This window comes from Phocoena phocoena, chromosome 1 (assembly GCF_963924675.1).
Source record: "Phocoena phocoena chromosome 1, mPhoPho1.1, whole genome shotgun sequence".
NCBI lineage: Eukaryota > Metazoa > Chordata > Mammalia > Artiodactyla > Phocoenidae > Phocoena > Phocoena phocoena.
The window spans coordinates 155,015,242-155,032,160 of record NC_089219.1 but is presented as its reverse complement, the minus strand read 5'-3'; the positions used below and the strand labels follow the sequence as shown (position 1 = coordinate 155,032,160).

General features: G+C 36.2%; 1 pseudogene; it reads left to right on the top strand.

The window, feature by feature from the left end:
* The first annotated feature begins 1,713 nt into the window (after nt 1-1,713).
* Nucleotides 1,714-9,587, top strand: LOC136118232 (casein kinase II subunit beta pseudogene; annotated as a pseudogene).
* Nucleotides 9,588-16,919: the final 7,332 nt, after the last annotated feature.

The window sequence follows — 16,919 nt, the reverse complement described above, 5'->3', positions numbered from 1 at the left end:
TCTCAACCACTGTGCCACCAGGGAAGCCCTAAAGGAAAGTGATTTTAAGAGCTTATAATTACTTAGTAAAGGTTTTCTGAAGATCAAATGCTTTTTAAATGCCCCTTTTTTGGTAATCTCTAAATTAATTGGAAGCATGTAAAATTGTTCTAAATTAATGATAAAAAAATCAACTTCATATTTTTTAACTGGCTCTTTAAGTTTTATATTAACAAACTGTAGTTCATGAGATACCTTAAAATATTCTGATAAAGTATCCAGATTAAGTTCATCCAAAGAAGAGATAATGCATTTCTACATTTGTTTGTGATAATTGGAGCAAAGACTGTATTAAACTAAATAATGATACTTTGACAGTGTAAAGATGCAAATGTACATGAAAGTAATATTTTTCCAATGGTGAGAAGATGTATTTTATACTAGACCTGACTTAAGGCTTTTGCACAGGATATTTCTTTGTCTGGAAATGGCTTTCCCCACATAATTGTCTGGCTTACTCCTTCAATTTCATTCCTCACAGAGGCCACACCTGACCACTCCACATCAACTGCCCCAATGTACTATGAAAACTCTTGGTCTGTTAGATTTTTTTCATAACATGAATTTTTATCTACTATGTTTATTCTTTTATTTTCCAAATTTTTTATTGATTGCCTCCCTTGCCCCTGCCAGAATTCAAGTTCCTCAAGTGCAAGAACTCAAGTTTTTCTTGCTAGTTGATCAGTCCCCAAGACCTAGAATCATTTTTGGAAAATAGGAGCCCAGTACATATGTGTCAAAAAAACACTCAATGACCTAGGAGGAATTTCAGGAAAACTTTTGTTGTCATAATCACATAAAAATACATAATGTCTATAAAACAGCAATAACTAATTAGATGGGAAGAACAGGCTGGAATGAAAAAGGAATAATGAGTCAAAAAATACTGCTAAGAAAGTAAAAAACAAAATCTAAAAATTATAGCCACACTAGAGGCCCTAAGACAACAAGAAACAGTAATATGATTATAAATGTCACAGCAATAATCCTATTTTTGGTTAAATTCCTGAATCAAAAGCAAAGTATAAAGTCTGAGTTTTAAAGATGAGATAACTACATGTACACAGAGAGAAACAAATTACCCAAATATTTGACAAAAATGTTAAAAAAATAATTATATACAAAAAATATTTAAAAAGTGATGAAGAATGAAAGAAATGTCAATTGATATTTACAAATATGCCAGTCTAAATCAGGGATATGATTAGTCTGAAACCATTGAGTGTCAGAAAAAAATGATAAGAAGGTAAAAGAGAAGTTAATAAGAAATCAATGATAGTATGAAAAAGGAAAAAATTTCAACATAAAAAGAAGATAATAGAAAAAGGAAGTTGAGGTCATTTAACTACTAAACTGTAGGCTGTTCTTTCTATGTAACTATGTTCTCACTCTATCCACTTTCTGTCTCCTATTTTTCCAACATACTTTGGACATTTTAAAATAAATTGCAACACACTTGAAAACAGATAAATTATAAGGGTTTACATCACATTTTCTTACCACAATGTTATAAAACTAGTAATTATAACAAAATGTGATAAAATATTCTGAAGTTAAAATACACATTTCTGAAAGTTTGTGTAAATAGGAAAATAAAAGCTGAGTTTTTAGATTTCTTATAAATATCAAAGTAAATTATGTACCTCAAAACTCAAGCACAGGGGAGGAGTCAAGATGGCGGTGTGGGAACACGCAGAGTTAGCTTCTCCCCACAACTAGGGTGCCTGCCAGCCACTGGTAGGGTACTCTGACCCCCAAGGAGACAGGAGCAACCCCAGAGTGAACCAGTAGGATGTAGGCAGACCGATGGGGGAGAAGTGGAGCCCAGACAGGACTGGCATCCCTTGGGCCAGGGAGCTTGCTGAGTTCCCAAGCCAATTTCCCCCTCCCCCCAAAGCCCCATCCAGGCCGCATGGGTCCTGGGGACATAGGAGGGAGGTTGGGGAGATCAGAAGTGGCAGATAGGAGGGGCCATCTAGGAGGATCAGGAGAGGAGCAGAGGGTGATTACTCTACTCACTCAGGCACAGGGAGCCTGCTGAGCTCCCAGGCTGGTCCCCTGCCCTCCAAGGCCCCCTTTTCCCCCTACCGTATTGGTCCTGGGGACATAGGAGAGAGGCCTGGGAGATCAGAGAGGCAGGCAGGAGGGGCCCTCCCAGACCCCAGACCAGAGGAGCAGGAGAGGAGAGGAGGGCACTTGCTCTGCCCCTGCTGGGCTCCCAGGTGAGGTCCCCTACCCTCTGAGACCAGGGGTGGGTGGCACGCCTGGGAGTCTACTGTTCCTTGAGTATAAGCCCCACCCCCCACAGCCCTCAGGACCTTTTCCAGCCTCGTGGGTCCTGAGCATTGGCCCCATACACCACCCAAACCTCACCCTTGCTTAGGCCTTGCTCTCCACAGCCAAGGCCTTCCCTCCCCCAGCTTTATTTTTCCTTTTCCCTCCTCCTCTTTTTTTACTATAGGGTACTGATGTACATTCCAGTTGTTGATTCATATATATTTTTATTTTTACATTCTTTCTAATAAATCTGTTAGTTTCCTAGTCTAATTTTATTTTTACTTTGTTACTGTTCTTTTTTCTTTTCTTCTTCTTTTTGCTGCCCCACATGGCTTGTGGGATCTTGATTCATGACCTCGGGGTCGGGCGGAAGCTCTTGCAATGGGAGCTCCGAGTCTGAACCACTGGACTAACAGAGAACCTCAGACTCCAGGGAATATTCTTCAGAGTGAGGTCTCCCAGAGGTCCTCATCTCAGCACAAAGACCATCTCTACTCAATAGCCTACAAACTCTAGTGTTGGACGCCTCAGGCCAAACAACCAGTAAAAGAGGAACACAACCTACTCATTAAAAAAAAAAAAATGAGACAGCAAAGAACATGTCACAGTTGAAGGAGCAAGGTAAAAACCTACAAGACCAAGTAAATGAAAAGGAAATAGGCAATCTACCTGAAAAAGAATTCAGAGTAATGATAGCAAAGATGATTCAGAATCTCAGAAACAGAATGGAAGCACGGATTGAGAAAATACAAGAAGTGTTTAACAAAGACCTAGAAGAACTAAAGAACAAACAAACAGAGATGAACAACACAATAACTGAAATTAAAAATACACTAGAAGGAATCAGTAAAAGAATAGTGGAAGCAGAAGAATGAATAATTGAGCTGGAAGGCAAAATGGTGGAAATAACTGCTGAGGAGAAAAATAAAGAAAAAAAGAATGAAAAGAATTGAAGACAATCTCAGAGACCACTGGGACAATACTAAATGCACCAACATTCAAATTATAGGCGTCCCAGAAGAAGAAGAGAAAAACAAATGGTCTGAGAAAATATTTGAAGAGATTATAGTGGAAAACTTCCTTAACATGGGAAAGGAAAGAGTCACCCAAATCCGGGAAGCACAGAGAGTCCCAATACAGGATAAAACCTTGGAAAAATACACCAGTACACATATTCATCAAATTAACAAAAATTAAATGCAAAGAAAAATATTAAAAATAGCAAGAGAAAAACAAAAAAATAATATACAAAGGAATCCCCATAAGGTTATCAGCTGATTTTTCAGTGGAAACCCTGCAAGCCAGAAGGGAGTGGCAGGATATACTTAAAGTGATGAAAGAAAAAAACCTACAACCAAGATTACTGTACCCAGCAAGGATTTAATTCAGGTTTGATGGAGAAGTCAAAAGCTTTTCAGACAAACCAAAGCTAAGAGAATTCAGCACCATGAAAATAGTTTACAACAAATGCTAAAGAAACTTCCCTAAGCAGGAAACACAAAGAGAAGAAAAAGACCCACAAAAACAAACCGAAAACAATTAAGAAAATGGTAATAGGAACATACATATCGATAATAACCTTGAAAGGAAATAAACTAAATGCCACAACCAAAGGACACAGACTGGCTGAATGGATACAAAAAAAGACCCATATATATGCTGTCTACAAGAGATCCAATTCAGTCCTAGGGACACATACAGACTGAAAGTGAAGGGATGGAAATAGATAATCCATGCAAATGGAAATCAAAAGAAAGCTGGAGTAGCAATACTTGTATCAGATAAAATAGACTTTAAAATAAAGACTGTTACAAGAGATAAGGAGGGACATTACATAATAATCAAAGGATCAGTCCAAAAAGAAGATATAACAATTATAAATGTTTATGCACCCAACATAGGAGCACTTCAATACATAAGGCAAATGCTAACAACCATGAAAGGAAAAATCGACAGTAACAAAATAATAGTAGGGGACTTTAACACCTCACTTACACCAGTGGACAGATTATCCAGACAGAAAATTAATAAGGAAACACAAACTTTAAATGACATAATAGACCACATAGATCTAATTGATATTTATAGAACATTCCACCCAAAAGTGATGGAATACACTTTATTCTCAAGTGCTCATGGAACATTCTCCAGGATAGATCACATCTTGGGTCACAAATCAAGCCTCGGTAAACTTAAGAAAATTGAAATCTATTAAGCATTTTTTCTGACCACAACACTATGAGATTGGAAATCAATTACAGGAAAAAACCTGTAAAAAACACAAAAAAACATGGAAGTTAAACAGTGCGCTCCTAAATAACCAAGAGATCACTGAAGAAATCAAAGAAGAAATAAAAAATACATAGAAACAAATGACAATGAAAACACAATGACCCAAAACCTATGCATCACAGCAAAAGCAGTCCTAAGAGCGAAGTTTACAGCAATTCAATCTCACCTCAAGAAACAAGAAAAATCTCACATAAACAATCTAATGTTACTTTTAAGACGACTAAAGAAAGAAGAGCAAAGAAAACCCAAAGTCAGAGGAAGGAAAGAAATCATAAAGATCAGAGCAGAAATAAATCAAATAGAAATGAAGAAAACAAGAGCAAAGATCAATAAAACTAAAATCTGGTTCTTTGAGAAGATAAACAAAATTGATAAACCCTTAGCCAGAATCATCAAGAAAAAGAGGGAGAGGACACAAATCAACAAAATTAGAAATGAAAAAGGAGAAATCACAACTGACACTGCAGAAATACAAAGGATTATAAGAGACTACTACAAACAACCATATGCCAATAAAATGGACAACCATGAAGAAATGGACAAATTCTTTGAAAGGTACAATTTTCCAAGACTGAACCAGGAAGAATTAGAAAATATGAACAGACCTATCACAAGTAATGAAATTGAAACCATAATTAAAAATCTTCCAACAAAAAAATGTCCAGGACCAGATGGCTTCTCAGGCAAATTCTATCAAACATTTGGAGAAGAGCACATTTAGAGAAGAGCAAACACCAATCCTTCTCAAACTCTTCCAAAAAATTGCCGAGGGAGGAACACTCCCAAATTCATTATACGAAGCCACCAGCACCCTGATACCAAAACCAGCAAAAGGTATCACAAAAAATGAAAACTACAGGCCAATATCACTGATGAACAGAGATGTAAAAATCCTGAACAAAACACTAGCAAACAGAATCCAACAGCACATTAAAAGGATCATACACCATGATCAAGTGGGATTTATCCCAGGGATGCAAGGATTCTTCAATATATGCAAATCAGTCAATGTGATACACCACATTAACAATTTAAGGAATAAAAACAATATGATCATCTCACTAGATGCAGAAAAAGCTTCTGACAAAATTCAACACCAATTTATTATAAAAACCCTCCAGAAAGTGGGCATAGAGGGAATCCACCTCAACATAATAAAGTCCATATATGACAAACCCACAGCAAGCATCATACTCAATGGTGAAAAACTGAAAGCATTTCCACTAGGATCAAGAACAAGAGAAGGATGTCCACTCTCGCCACTCTTATTCAACATAGTTTTGGAAGTCCTAGCCATGGCAATCAGAGGAAAAAAAGAAATAAAAGGAATACAAATTGGAAAAATAAGGATTAAAACCATCACTATTTGCTGATGACATGATGCTATACATAGAAAATCCTAAAGATACCACCAGAAAACTACTAGAACTAATCAATGAGTTTGATAAAGTTTGCAGGATACAAAATTAATGCACAGAAATCTCTGGCATTCCTACACACCACCAACAAAACATCAGAAAAAGAAATTAAGGAAACACTCCCATTTACCATTGCAGCAAAAAGAATAAAATACCTAGGAATAAACCTGCATAAGGAGGCAAAAGACTTGTACTCAGGAAACTATAAAACACTGATGAAAGAAACCAAAGGTGACAAAAAACAGATGGAGAAATATACCATGTTCTTGGATTGGAAGAATCAATATTGTGAAAATGACTATATAGCCTAAAGCAATCTACAGATTCAGTGTAATCCCTATCAAACTACCAATGGCATTCTTCACAGAATTGGAACAAAAAATCTTACAATTCATATGGAAACACAAAAGACCCCAAATAGCCAAAGCAATCTTGAGGAAAAAAAAAAAATGGAGTTGGAGGAATTAGGCTCCCCGACTTCAAACTATACCACAAAGCTACAGTAATAAGACAGTAAGGTACTGGCACAAAAACAAATATAGCTCAACGGTACAAGACAGAATGACCAGAGATAAATCCATGCACATTATAGACACCTGTTTTATGACAAAGGAGGCAAGAACATACAATGGAGAAAAGACAGCCTCTTCAATAAGTGGTGCTGGGAAAACTGGAGAACTACATGTAAAAGAATGAAATTAGAACACTACCTAACACCATACACAAAAATAAACTCCAAATGGATTAATGACTTAAATGTAAGACCAGACACTATAAAACTTTTGGAGGAAAACATAGGAAAAACACTCTGACATAAACCACAGGAAGAACTTTTTTGACCCACCTCCTAGAGTAACAGAAATAAAAACAAAAATAAACAAATGGGACTTAATTAAACTTAAAAGCTTTTGCACAGCAAAGGAAACCATAAACAAGACAAAAAGACAACCCTCCGAATGGGAGAAAATATTTGCAAATAAAACAAGAGACAAAGGATTAATCTCCAAAATATACAAATAGCTCACGCAGCTCAATATCAAACAAACAATCCAGTTAAAAAGTGGGCAGAAGACCTAAATAGACATTTCACCAAGGAAGACATACAGTTGGCCAAAAGGCACATGAAAAGATGCTCAACATCACTAATTATTAGAGAAATGCAAATCAAAACTACAATGAGGTATCACCTCATGCCAGTCAGAATGGCCATTATCAAAAAATCTAGAAACAATAAATGCTGGAAAGGGTGTGGTGAAAAGGGAGCCCTCCTGCACTGTTGGTGGGAATGTAAATTGATCCAACCACTATGGAAAACAGTATGGAGGTTCCTTAAAGAACTAAAAAAAGAACTACCATATGACCTAGCAATCCCACTACTGGGCATATACCCTGAGAGAACCATAATTCAGAAAGAGACATGCACCCCAATGTTCATTGCAGCACTATTTACAATAGCCAGGACACGGAACCAACCCAAGTGTCCATCGACAGAGGAATGGATAAAGAAGATGTGGCACATATATACAATGGAATATTACTCAGCCATAAAAAGAAACTAAATTGAGTTATTTGTAGTGAGGTGGGTGGATCTAGAGTCTGTCATACAGAGTGAAGTGTGTCACCATATGTTAATGCATATATATGGAATCTAAAAAAAAAAATGGTACTGATGAACCTAGTTGCAGGGCAGGAATAAAGAGGTAGACATAGAAAATGGACTTGATAACATGGGGTGGGAGGGGGAAGCTGGGGCAAAGTGAGAGTAGCATTGATGTATATACACTCCCGAATGTAAAATAGTTGGCTGGTGGGAAGAAGCAGCATAGCACAGGGAGATCAGCTCGGTGCTTTGAGGTGACCTAGAGGGGTGGGATAGGGAGGATGGGAGGGAGGCTTAAGAGGGAGGGGATATGGGGATATGTGTATGCATACGGCTGATTTGCTTTGTTGTGCAACAGAAACTAACATGGTATTGTGAAGCAATTATACCCCAATAAAGATGTACTAAAAAAAAATGGTATCAATAGAAAAAAAAACCTCAAGCATAAGGACAGTTCGAAAAACTGCAGTATTTACAAAAGCTGAAGATACACAGTTCCAAAGATAATCAGCTCCACTCCTATATATATACCTAAACCCAACAGGAGTGCATTCATAAGTTCACTGAAAGGCATGCACTAGAATATTCATTATAGCATTATTTGTAAGCCCAAACTGGATGCTACCCACATAAATATCCACTCATAGGAGAAGCCATAAAAATTGTGGAATACTCACACAATGGGAATTGATCGTCTATAATGTGCATAATGCATAATTTATCAATACTAAGTACAAAAAAAGACAGGACGAATCTCTGGTTTTAGAAGTCATGGGAGCAGTTAACTGGAACAGTTTTTACTGAGATGAGAATGTGCTAGGTTATTGGTATTCTGTTTTTGATCTGAGTCTGACTAAGCAGGTATCTTCTGACATGTGAAATCAATCCATTGAGCTGAACTCTTTTGATGTGGTTACTAGTCTTTACTGATACTTATGTTCAATAAACACTTAAAAGTACATAGAAATTAAAAATATCATTCCCATGATATTTTTATTAATTCATTAAAATAAGTAGAAACACACTTTAATCATGACATGCTTTGCAAAACAAAAGAAAAAAAAGACCCCTAACTTTCAAAGACTTTTATGATCACTCAAGAAAGCAAAATTACAGAGACAAAGAAGCATCAGGAAATCAGTAAGGAAAAATAAATGACAAATTTAAAAAAATGATTTAAACATCAGGAAGTGTTATTTATACTGGTTCTGTGGGCTCCATGACTATGAATTCTTTTGTGAAGTGGATGAAGACTCCATCCAGGACAAATTTAATCTCAGTCAACTCAATGATCAGGTGCCTCACTGTAGACAAGCTCTAGACATGATCTTGGACCTGGAGCCTGATGAAGAGCTGGAAGACAACCCCAAACAGAGAACCCTGATTAAGCAGTCAGCCAAGATGCTGTATGGGTTCACCCAGACCACCTATATCCTCACAAACCATGGCACCACCCAGATGTTGGAAAAGTACCAGCAGGGAGAGTTCGGCTACTGCCCCATGTGCACTGTGAGAACAAGCCAATGCTTTCCAATAGCCTTTCTGACACCCCAGGTGAGGCCCTGGTGAAGCTCTACTGCCCCATGTGCACTCTGAGAACAAGCCAATGCTTTCCAATAGCCTTTCTGACACCCCAGGTGAGGCCCTGGTGAAGCTCTACTGCCCCAAGTGCATGGACAATTCCACACCTAAGACACCATCGAGGCAGCACCACACGGACGGCCCCTACTTGGGCACCAGTTTCCCTCACATTGCTCTTCATGGTGCACGCTGAATGCCGGCCCAAGCAGCCCACTAACCAGTTTATGTCCAAAGTGTACAGTTGCAAGATCCATCCACTGTCCTACCAGGTGCAGTTCCAAGCCACCAGCAACTTTGAGTCTGTCAAGACCGTTCACTTATTCCCAACCCCACCTGTCACTCTGTCTTTGACAGTTCCAGTCCTCCCCTGCCACCTTTAAGGAAACCTCTATGGTTTATATTTTAAATTAGAAGAGTCATTATTGTGGTGTGAATATGAAATAAAGTAGAAAAAAGGCAAAAATAAGAATTTACTCAAAATTTATATAAAATCTTGCCAGATCTCTTCAGGAAAAATATTTTAGGGCTTGATGGCTCCTAATATAAATGTTGTAAAATCATAAGGTATTTTTAAAATAATTCTATGGTAATTTATTTAATTACTAAATAAAATTGATTATTTATATTAAGATACATTAGCATCATTGATTAATGTATGAGAAGAATACTGAATAGTACCATAATAATGAAGAAATTTTTTAAAAGATCTACAAAAACTACCATGTTGAAAGGTACAAGAATCACAGGTCTTTAGAAAGGAAAATTTCATATACCTAAAATCAACTCTCATATTATTTAAAGAGTTCTGGGCTATAAGTTGAAATGGACTTTGCTGTGTCAAACCACAGACTGACTCGCATTATTTTAAAAAAAGCAAATCTCAAATATCACTAGTAAATAGCAATTAAATCTTGAGAGAATACATTTTATACTTGATAAAATCAATTCAATGTTTAATAAAATTCAAAGAAAGCATAAGTACTAACAGACATATCTAAACATTACAAGAATGTGTATCTCAATCCACCTATATATCAAAATGTTCTTGAAATTAATTTAATAGATTTGTGATTATAAATGTGAAAAGCTAAAATTTAGGTATTTGATCTAGCAACTACTATAATGTACTATAAAACCTTTTATTTTTCCCTTGGAATAGAGAGTCAAGTCAAAAATAATGAATAATCCAATGAAATCAGAGTGTATACAAATTTATGAACATCAGTGGGGAGAGATTGGATGACACATTAAATTGAGAATTGGCTAATTATGTCAAGTTGGGTTGATATAAAACATCTCTTAGTTGGAGAACTGAAATTCCAATCCCATCTCAGTGGAAAAAATGAAGATGCCTATTTGGAGAGTGTTCTTAGCCATCAAAATCTAGCTAGGCTAATTCAATGACTAATGATAACACCATACTTCTATGTGAGTGACAACAAACATAGACATTGTAATATTCATTTTCTTCTCAGTATATTATTTGCTAAGCACTGCATGTTGTTCTAGTCTTTTTTTTCATATTATAAGTGTTAGTTTTTGTTAACTTGATCTTTCTACACCTATCTATCCTTGAGGTGCTTGGATTTATCCTGTAGATACTGTGTTGGAATCATGTTAGCCACCTCAGAGTCAGATATTATGAAACATTTTTGTAATCCACAATGGAGACTTTGTAACAAGCTACAGCAGTGCGGAGTAACAATTTATTTAAGTATAAGGTATAAATGGGGCAGCAAAATAATAACACTAAAATTCAAACAAGGCCCTTTCAAATAAGCATATTTGTTGAAAATATTTAATCTAAGAGGCAAGTAGACAGATGAGTAAGGACAAGGAGCAGAAAACTATGGCGTCTTGGAAAACCATATCCATGTGAAAATTGAATACTGTCAGCACCAAGTTCTTTCACATAGTCTTGAATTCAACTGTAATTGAAGCACAGATCATAAATCAGAAAGGTTTTTCAATCTGACACCCTTAGAGGAAAAAAGTGACAAATGTAATTTTCAGATTGCAAAGCATTAGCTTATCATTGCGCTTTGTTGTGAAGATATAGAGCAAAGTTGGAGAATATTTATATACCACATCCTAATGACACATGGAATAAGAAAGTTGAGCTCATCATTCTGAAACTTAATATCTCTTTTGTTTACTAAAAAAAGCAAAAAGCAAAACTGTGATAATCGATATTTTTCACTTATATCTAGGGATAGTTATATTAAGCACAGTGTTTGTAATAAGAAGCTGCTGTTGCTCAAATGGATATTGCAACATATTTTTCTTGTCCACTCAAATTTATAATCTATGTTAGACAGAATATTTAGCTTACCAACTTACTCTAATTATCCATACGTATACCCCAGTTAACATGTTTTAATTAATGTGAACATTACATAAATTATATAAATCATCTTGAATTATGAAAAACTTTTAAAACTATCTTTCTAGTATATTGTTAAGATAAAATTAAAATTTTATTTACAGTCAATTCACTTAAAAACATTTTATCTGAAGCTTTTGGGTGGAAAGAAAAAGCGTTTACTGTTACCTGTACCCTCAGAAGGACTGACTGAGTCTCTTAGTATCAAATAACATATGCATAAAGTATGAGATAACTTGTTTCTTAATCATATGCATTAGGAAGTATATACTGCCTTGCTAAATAAGGGTTTGAAAACTCTTATTCTGATGCTTTCTAGTTTCATAATCTTGAGAAAAGATACCTAATCTGTATTAAACTCAATTTATTCATCTGTGACGTTGACAAACATTGAGTGACTCCTCAAAGATTAATTGAAGAGATTAAATAACATAAGCCACATAAAGTATACTACTATACATAGAAAATGATCAAAGTGTATTGACTACTATTGATATTAATTTAATGTAAGTAAGTGTATTTGGTAATTCCACCCAAACAATCTCTCTATAGTGCTCCTGGCTTCTGGGATATTATGGAGCTATTTTCACTAAAGATGGGGGATGATTCCACTTCAAATACAGCATATTTCTTTCAAACATATCTTCGATCCTGTTTCTATTTAGCATCCTTTGAAGTACAAATAAATTTCCAAAGGGAGCCAACCCTCTTTTGCTGACTGTTGTAAACAGATTTTATTTATTTATTTATTTATTGTAAACAGATTTTAATCTCAGTACCTGACAGGACAACACAGCTCTTCTCTTCAGCACACCATGTATTTGCCACTCTACTCAGTGTATCCAGTTTTCTGTGCACTGTAGATCAGTAGCTGTATCTCCATCTCCAGGCATATTTATTTCTGCACTTTTTGTATCACCAAATAATCCTAAGTATGCATTGATTGTTTCCTGAATTTTATATTTCAAAGGCACTAGTTATTGATTGGACAGCTCCAGAAACCTAGATTTGTGCCCTTGTCTCCAGTCCCCATTCAGGGACAGCTAGAGCAGTGGCCCATATGCCATTCTTCTCAAAAGCCTAATTGCTTCAGGTGACTATCCCTACTATTTTCTGAAACCTCTGAGACTGAATTCAGACAGTTGAATTCCGTTCTTTTTTGACATGTTCTAACTACATTCATGGAAGGAAACTTGTACACATTTTCAATTTTAAAAATTAACTAAAATAGTAAGACTTTAACTCCCCCTGAATGCCATGCCTCACAATCATGGTTGTTTCATTGGGACATCAGTCTGGGCAGGAATCTCCTCCTCCTTTGTCAGGAGGTGAAGTCAAATCTTTCTGCTTGCATTTGTTCAGTTTCTCCACACTAAGTTTGGAAAGGCTGTTTTGATTATTTTACAATCCTGACATTCAATTGTGATCATGACTAACTTATTGAAACCAAAACTATTAAGAATCCAGGAATAAATCATCATCTTTCTGTTCTTTACTCCCAAAGGAGAAAGAAAAAACAAATTTGTTACAAAGCAGGGATCCTCAAAAAGATTCATAGCTAATTTCCTATCTGAAACCACGGAAGCAAGAGGTCAGACATATTTAAAGTGCTGAAAGAAAGAAATTGTCCACCAAGAATTCTATATTTGGCCAAAATGGTTTCAAAACTTAGGGAGAAATTAACACATTCCCAGATGAACAAAGGCTGAGGGCCTTTGTTTTACAACTTCCTACCACTGCCCTATGACAAATGCTAAATTGAACCTTCAGGTTGAAATGAAAGGACACTAGACAGCAACTCGAAGCTGTATAAAGAAATAGAAATCTCCAGTAAAGATAAATACATGGGCAGATACTAAAGCTAGTATTGTGCTACTGGCTTGTAACTCTACTTTGTATTTCTTACATGACTGAAAAAACAAATGCATAAAATAATCATAAGACCATGTTATTAGGCTCACAAAGTATAAAGGTGTAATCTGTGACAACAATAATGTAAAGAGGAGGAATGGAACTGTAGAGGAAAAGAGTTTCTGTGTGCTATTGAAGTTGGTTTCAATTCAAATGATATTGGTTGAACTTTAGAAGGGTAAATGTAATCTTCTTGATAACCACAAAGAAAATATCAATAGACTATATGCAAAAAGAAATGAAAAAGGGATCAAGAGTTCACTACAAGAAAATCGGCGAACCACAGAAGAAGTCAGTAATGGAGTAAATAAGCGGCAAAAAATGCATAAGACATACAGAAAACAAGCAGGAAACAGACAGAATTAAGTTCTTCCTCATCAGTAATTTTTGAAAAAGTAAGTGGATTAAGCTCTCCAATAAAAAGATAAATATTGGCAGAATGGACTTTAAAAACAACCATAATCCAAGTATATGCTGTCCACAAAAAACTCACTTGATTTCAAGAGACACAAGTTGGTTGAAAGTTAAAGCATAGAATAAAATATCCCATGCAAATAGTAACAAAAAGAAAGAAAGAGAGAGAGAGAAAAAGAAAGGAAGGAAGGAAGGAAGGAAGGAAGGAAGGAAGGAAGGAAGGAAGGAAGAAGGAAGGAAGATAGATCTGGGATGGCTATGTTAATATCACACAAAATAACCTTTAAATCAAAAACTATCACAAGAGGAAAAGGAGGCCACTATATGTTGATAACAAGTTCAGTCTATCAAGAAGATATAACAACTATACACATATATGTACCAAACCACCCCCAAATATGTGAAGCAGACATTGACAGAATTGAAGGAAGAAATAGATAGTTCTAAAATAATAGTTGGAGATCAATACCTTGCTTTCAATAATGGATAACACATCTAGACAGAAGATCAGTAGAGAGGTAGGGGGACTGAATAACACATTTAACCAACTAAACCTAACAGCCATATATATAGATCACTCCACTCAACAACAGGAGAATACACATTTTTCTCAAGTACACATGGAACATTCTCCAGGAAAGACCATATGTTTCGCCACAATACAAGTACCAATACATTTTTAAGGAAGTGAAATCATACAAAGTATCTTCTTTAGCCGCAGTGAAATGAAGGTAGAAATCAATAACAGAACCATTGGTAGCCATTTCCCATCGTGCCTGCCACACATGATATAAAGCAATGAAGGGAAAAACATAATTGACCATTTAGAAAAGTGGGAAAGAGGACATGCCATTGACACAGAGTGGGTGCTGTTTCTCGTTGTCAGGGATAGAAATAAATTAGCATTATTTATTCATTAGTGTGTTAATTTCTTGGTCAATCATTGGGCAGCCAGTGTTTCTGCCTGATGGGAAGATTTCCTATACTCAGTGTTGAGTGGAGACAACCTTGAAAGGGACATTTAAAAGGATTATACTGTGATGGGCTTAGCAGTACCCTTCCTCCTATGCCAGTATTTAGGCTAGGGTATTTCCATGGTGTCTGTACAATCGTAGGTCCCAGGTCACCAGAATTTAGTTGGATTCGTTTTGTTAATACATTCCCTCAGTACTTTGTCTTTTATTTGACTGTTGCATTTACTTCATTCTTTATTATCACTGCGAAACAACTTTGTTTCCTGTTCAGATGCCAAAAAGTGGATATCAATACCTCCTGAGTTTTACACATCACAGATCTGTTTTACATATCAGAGACAGAGACAGCAACTATTTCCAATGACTTTGAGACATGCTTTGAACATGTGATTAACATGTTGAGTGTTGAAATGTGTGTCGAGCTCATTATACTTGCTCTAAAAGGTTTCAAACTGCAAAGATTTAAAAATCTTTATCTTTGAATAGTTTTCCTGTGCTGTCCATTTGTGTCAGACTGTTAATGTGCAGCCTGGCACCTTCAAATAATGTGGCTTTGTAACCAATTATTTACATGTTGTTTTATCCACAGAGAATCTTTTTTTTTTAAATAAATTTATTTATTTTTGGCTGTGTTGGGTCTTTGTTGCTGCACATGGGCTTTCTCTAGTTGGGGCGAATGGGCGCTACTCCACATTGTGGTGTGCGGGCTCCTCATTGCTGTGGCTTCTCTCGTTGCGGAGCACGGGCTCTAGGCACTGGGGTTTCAGTAGTTGTGGCACGCGGGCTTCAGTACTTGTGGCTCATTGGCCCTAGAGCACAGGCTCAGTAGTTGTGGTGCACGGGCTTAGCTGCTCCGCGGCATGTGGGATCTTCCCAGACCAGGGCCCGAACCCATGTCCCCTGCACTGGCAGGCGGATTCCCAACCACTGTGCCACCAGGGAAGTCCCCACACAGAGAATCTTAAGGTCAAAACATACAACTCGATTAACTACACGTCCTCCTGTTCACATTTCCCTCATCTTTTCTTCATCTTCTGTCTATGTTTCCTTGGCCCTGTTTATATTAAGTGCTTTTGCCATTATATTTGATTGTCTGTATTCCGCTGAGATACCACAATGCTTTATGAGACACGGTAGGATATAAATGCATTTAAGTTATATATATATATATATATATATATATATGTGTATATATATATATGTAGTTTGCTTGAGTGCAGTGATTTTTGTTTTCTGTACTGAATTCATTAGCATGGGTCGGTATAAAATTTAGCATAGGTCAATATGTAATTTGTAAACTAATAAGGTCTTAAAAGTGAGGAATTAAGTCTTTTAAATTTCATTATTTATTGTAAAGAGCAGAATAGCATACATAAACAGGTGCCTAAGGAAAACTTGTACTATAATATGGAACTCTCATGAACACATTTTTTTTTCTTCTAATGGTATGATAGTAGGCCATTTGATTATTTCTATTCTTATGACTTTAACTTTAGAACAATGAAATTTTAAAAAGTATTTTTCTTTATTTGATGCGGGTGGGATACTGGAGAAATGAAACGTCAAACACCTATTGAGGAATCCATACTTGTCTATATATTGTGTACTTTTATTTCAATAACTGATTTATTTCAATAACTGATTTAAAATTCCTAAAAGGATGCTATAATAAGTTATTATGCCATTTTACAGACTGAATTAAGTGAATTTCAGGGAGGTATGAAACTTGCCTAAGGCTATCCAGCTACCAAGCGGTAGAAGTGAGAATTAAATCCAGGTATACCTATCGCCGAAGTTTCTGCTCATCTCTTTACATCATCCACTTTTAATAGCCAATGCTTTCCTGCTTACAAATATGACTGAGGTTTCCAGACAGTCAACAGCCCTTTTTAATCAGATAGAAAAATTACTGTTGATTCTCTAAAGACATATTCCTTTTCCATTAAGTGACTTTAGTTGTTCAAATAATACTTCCAGACAGTAGTAATCATACAGTTGGAGACTAAGAACAGAACTCAGGGATGTGTCTA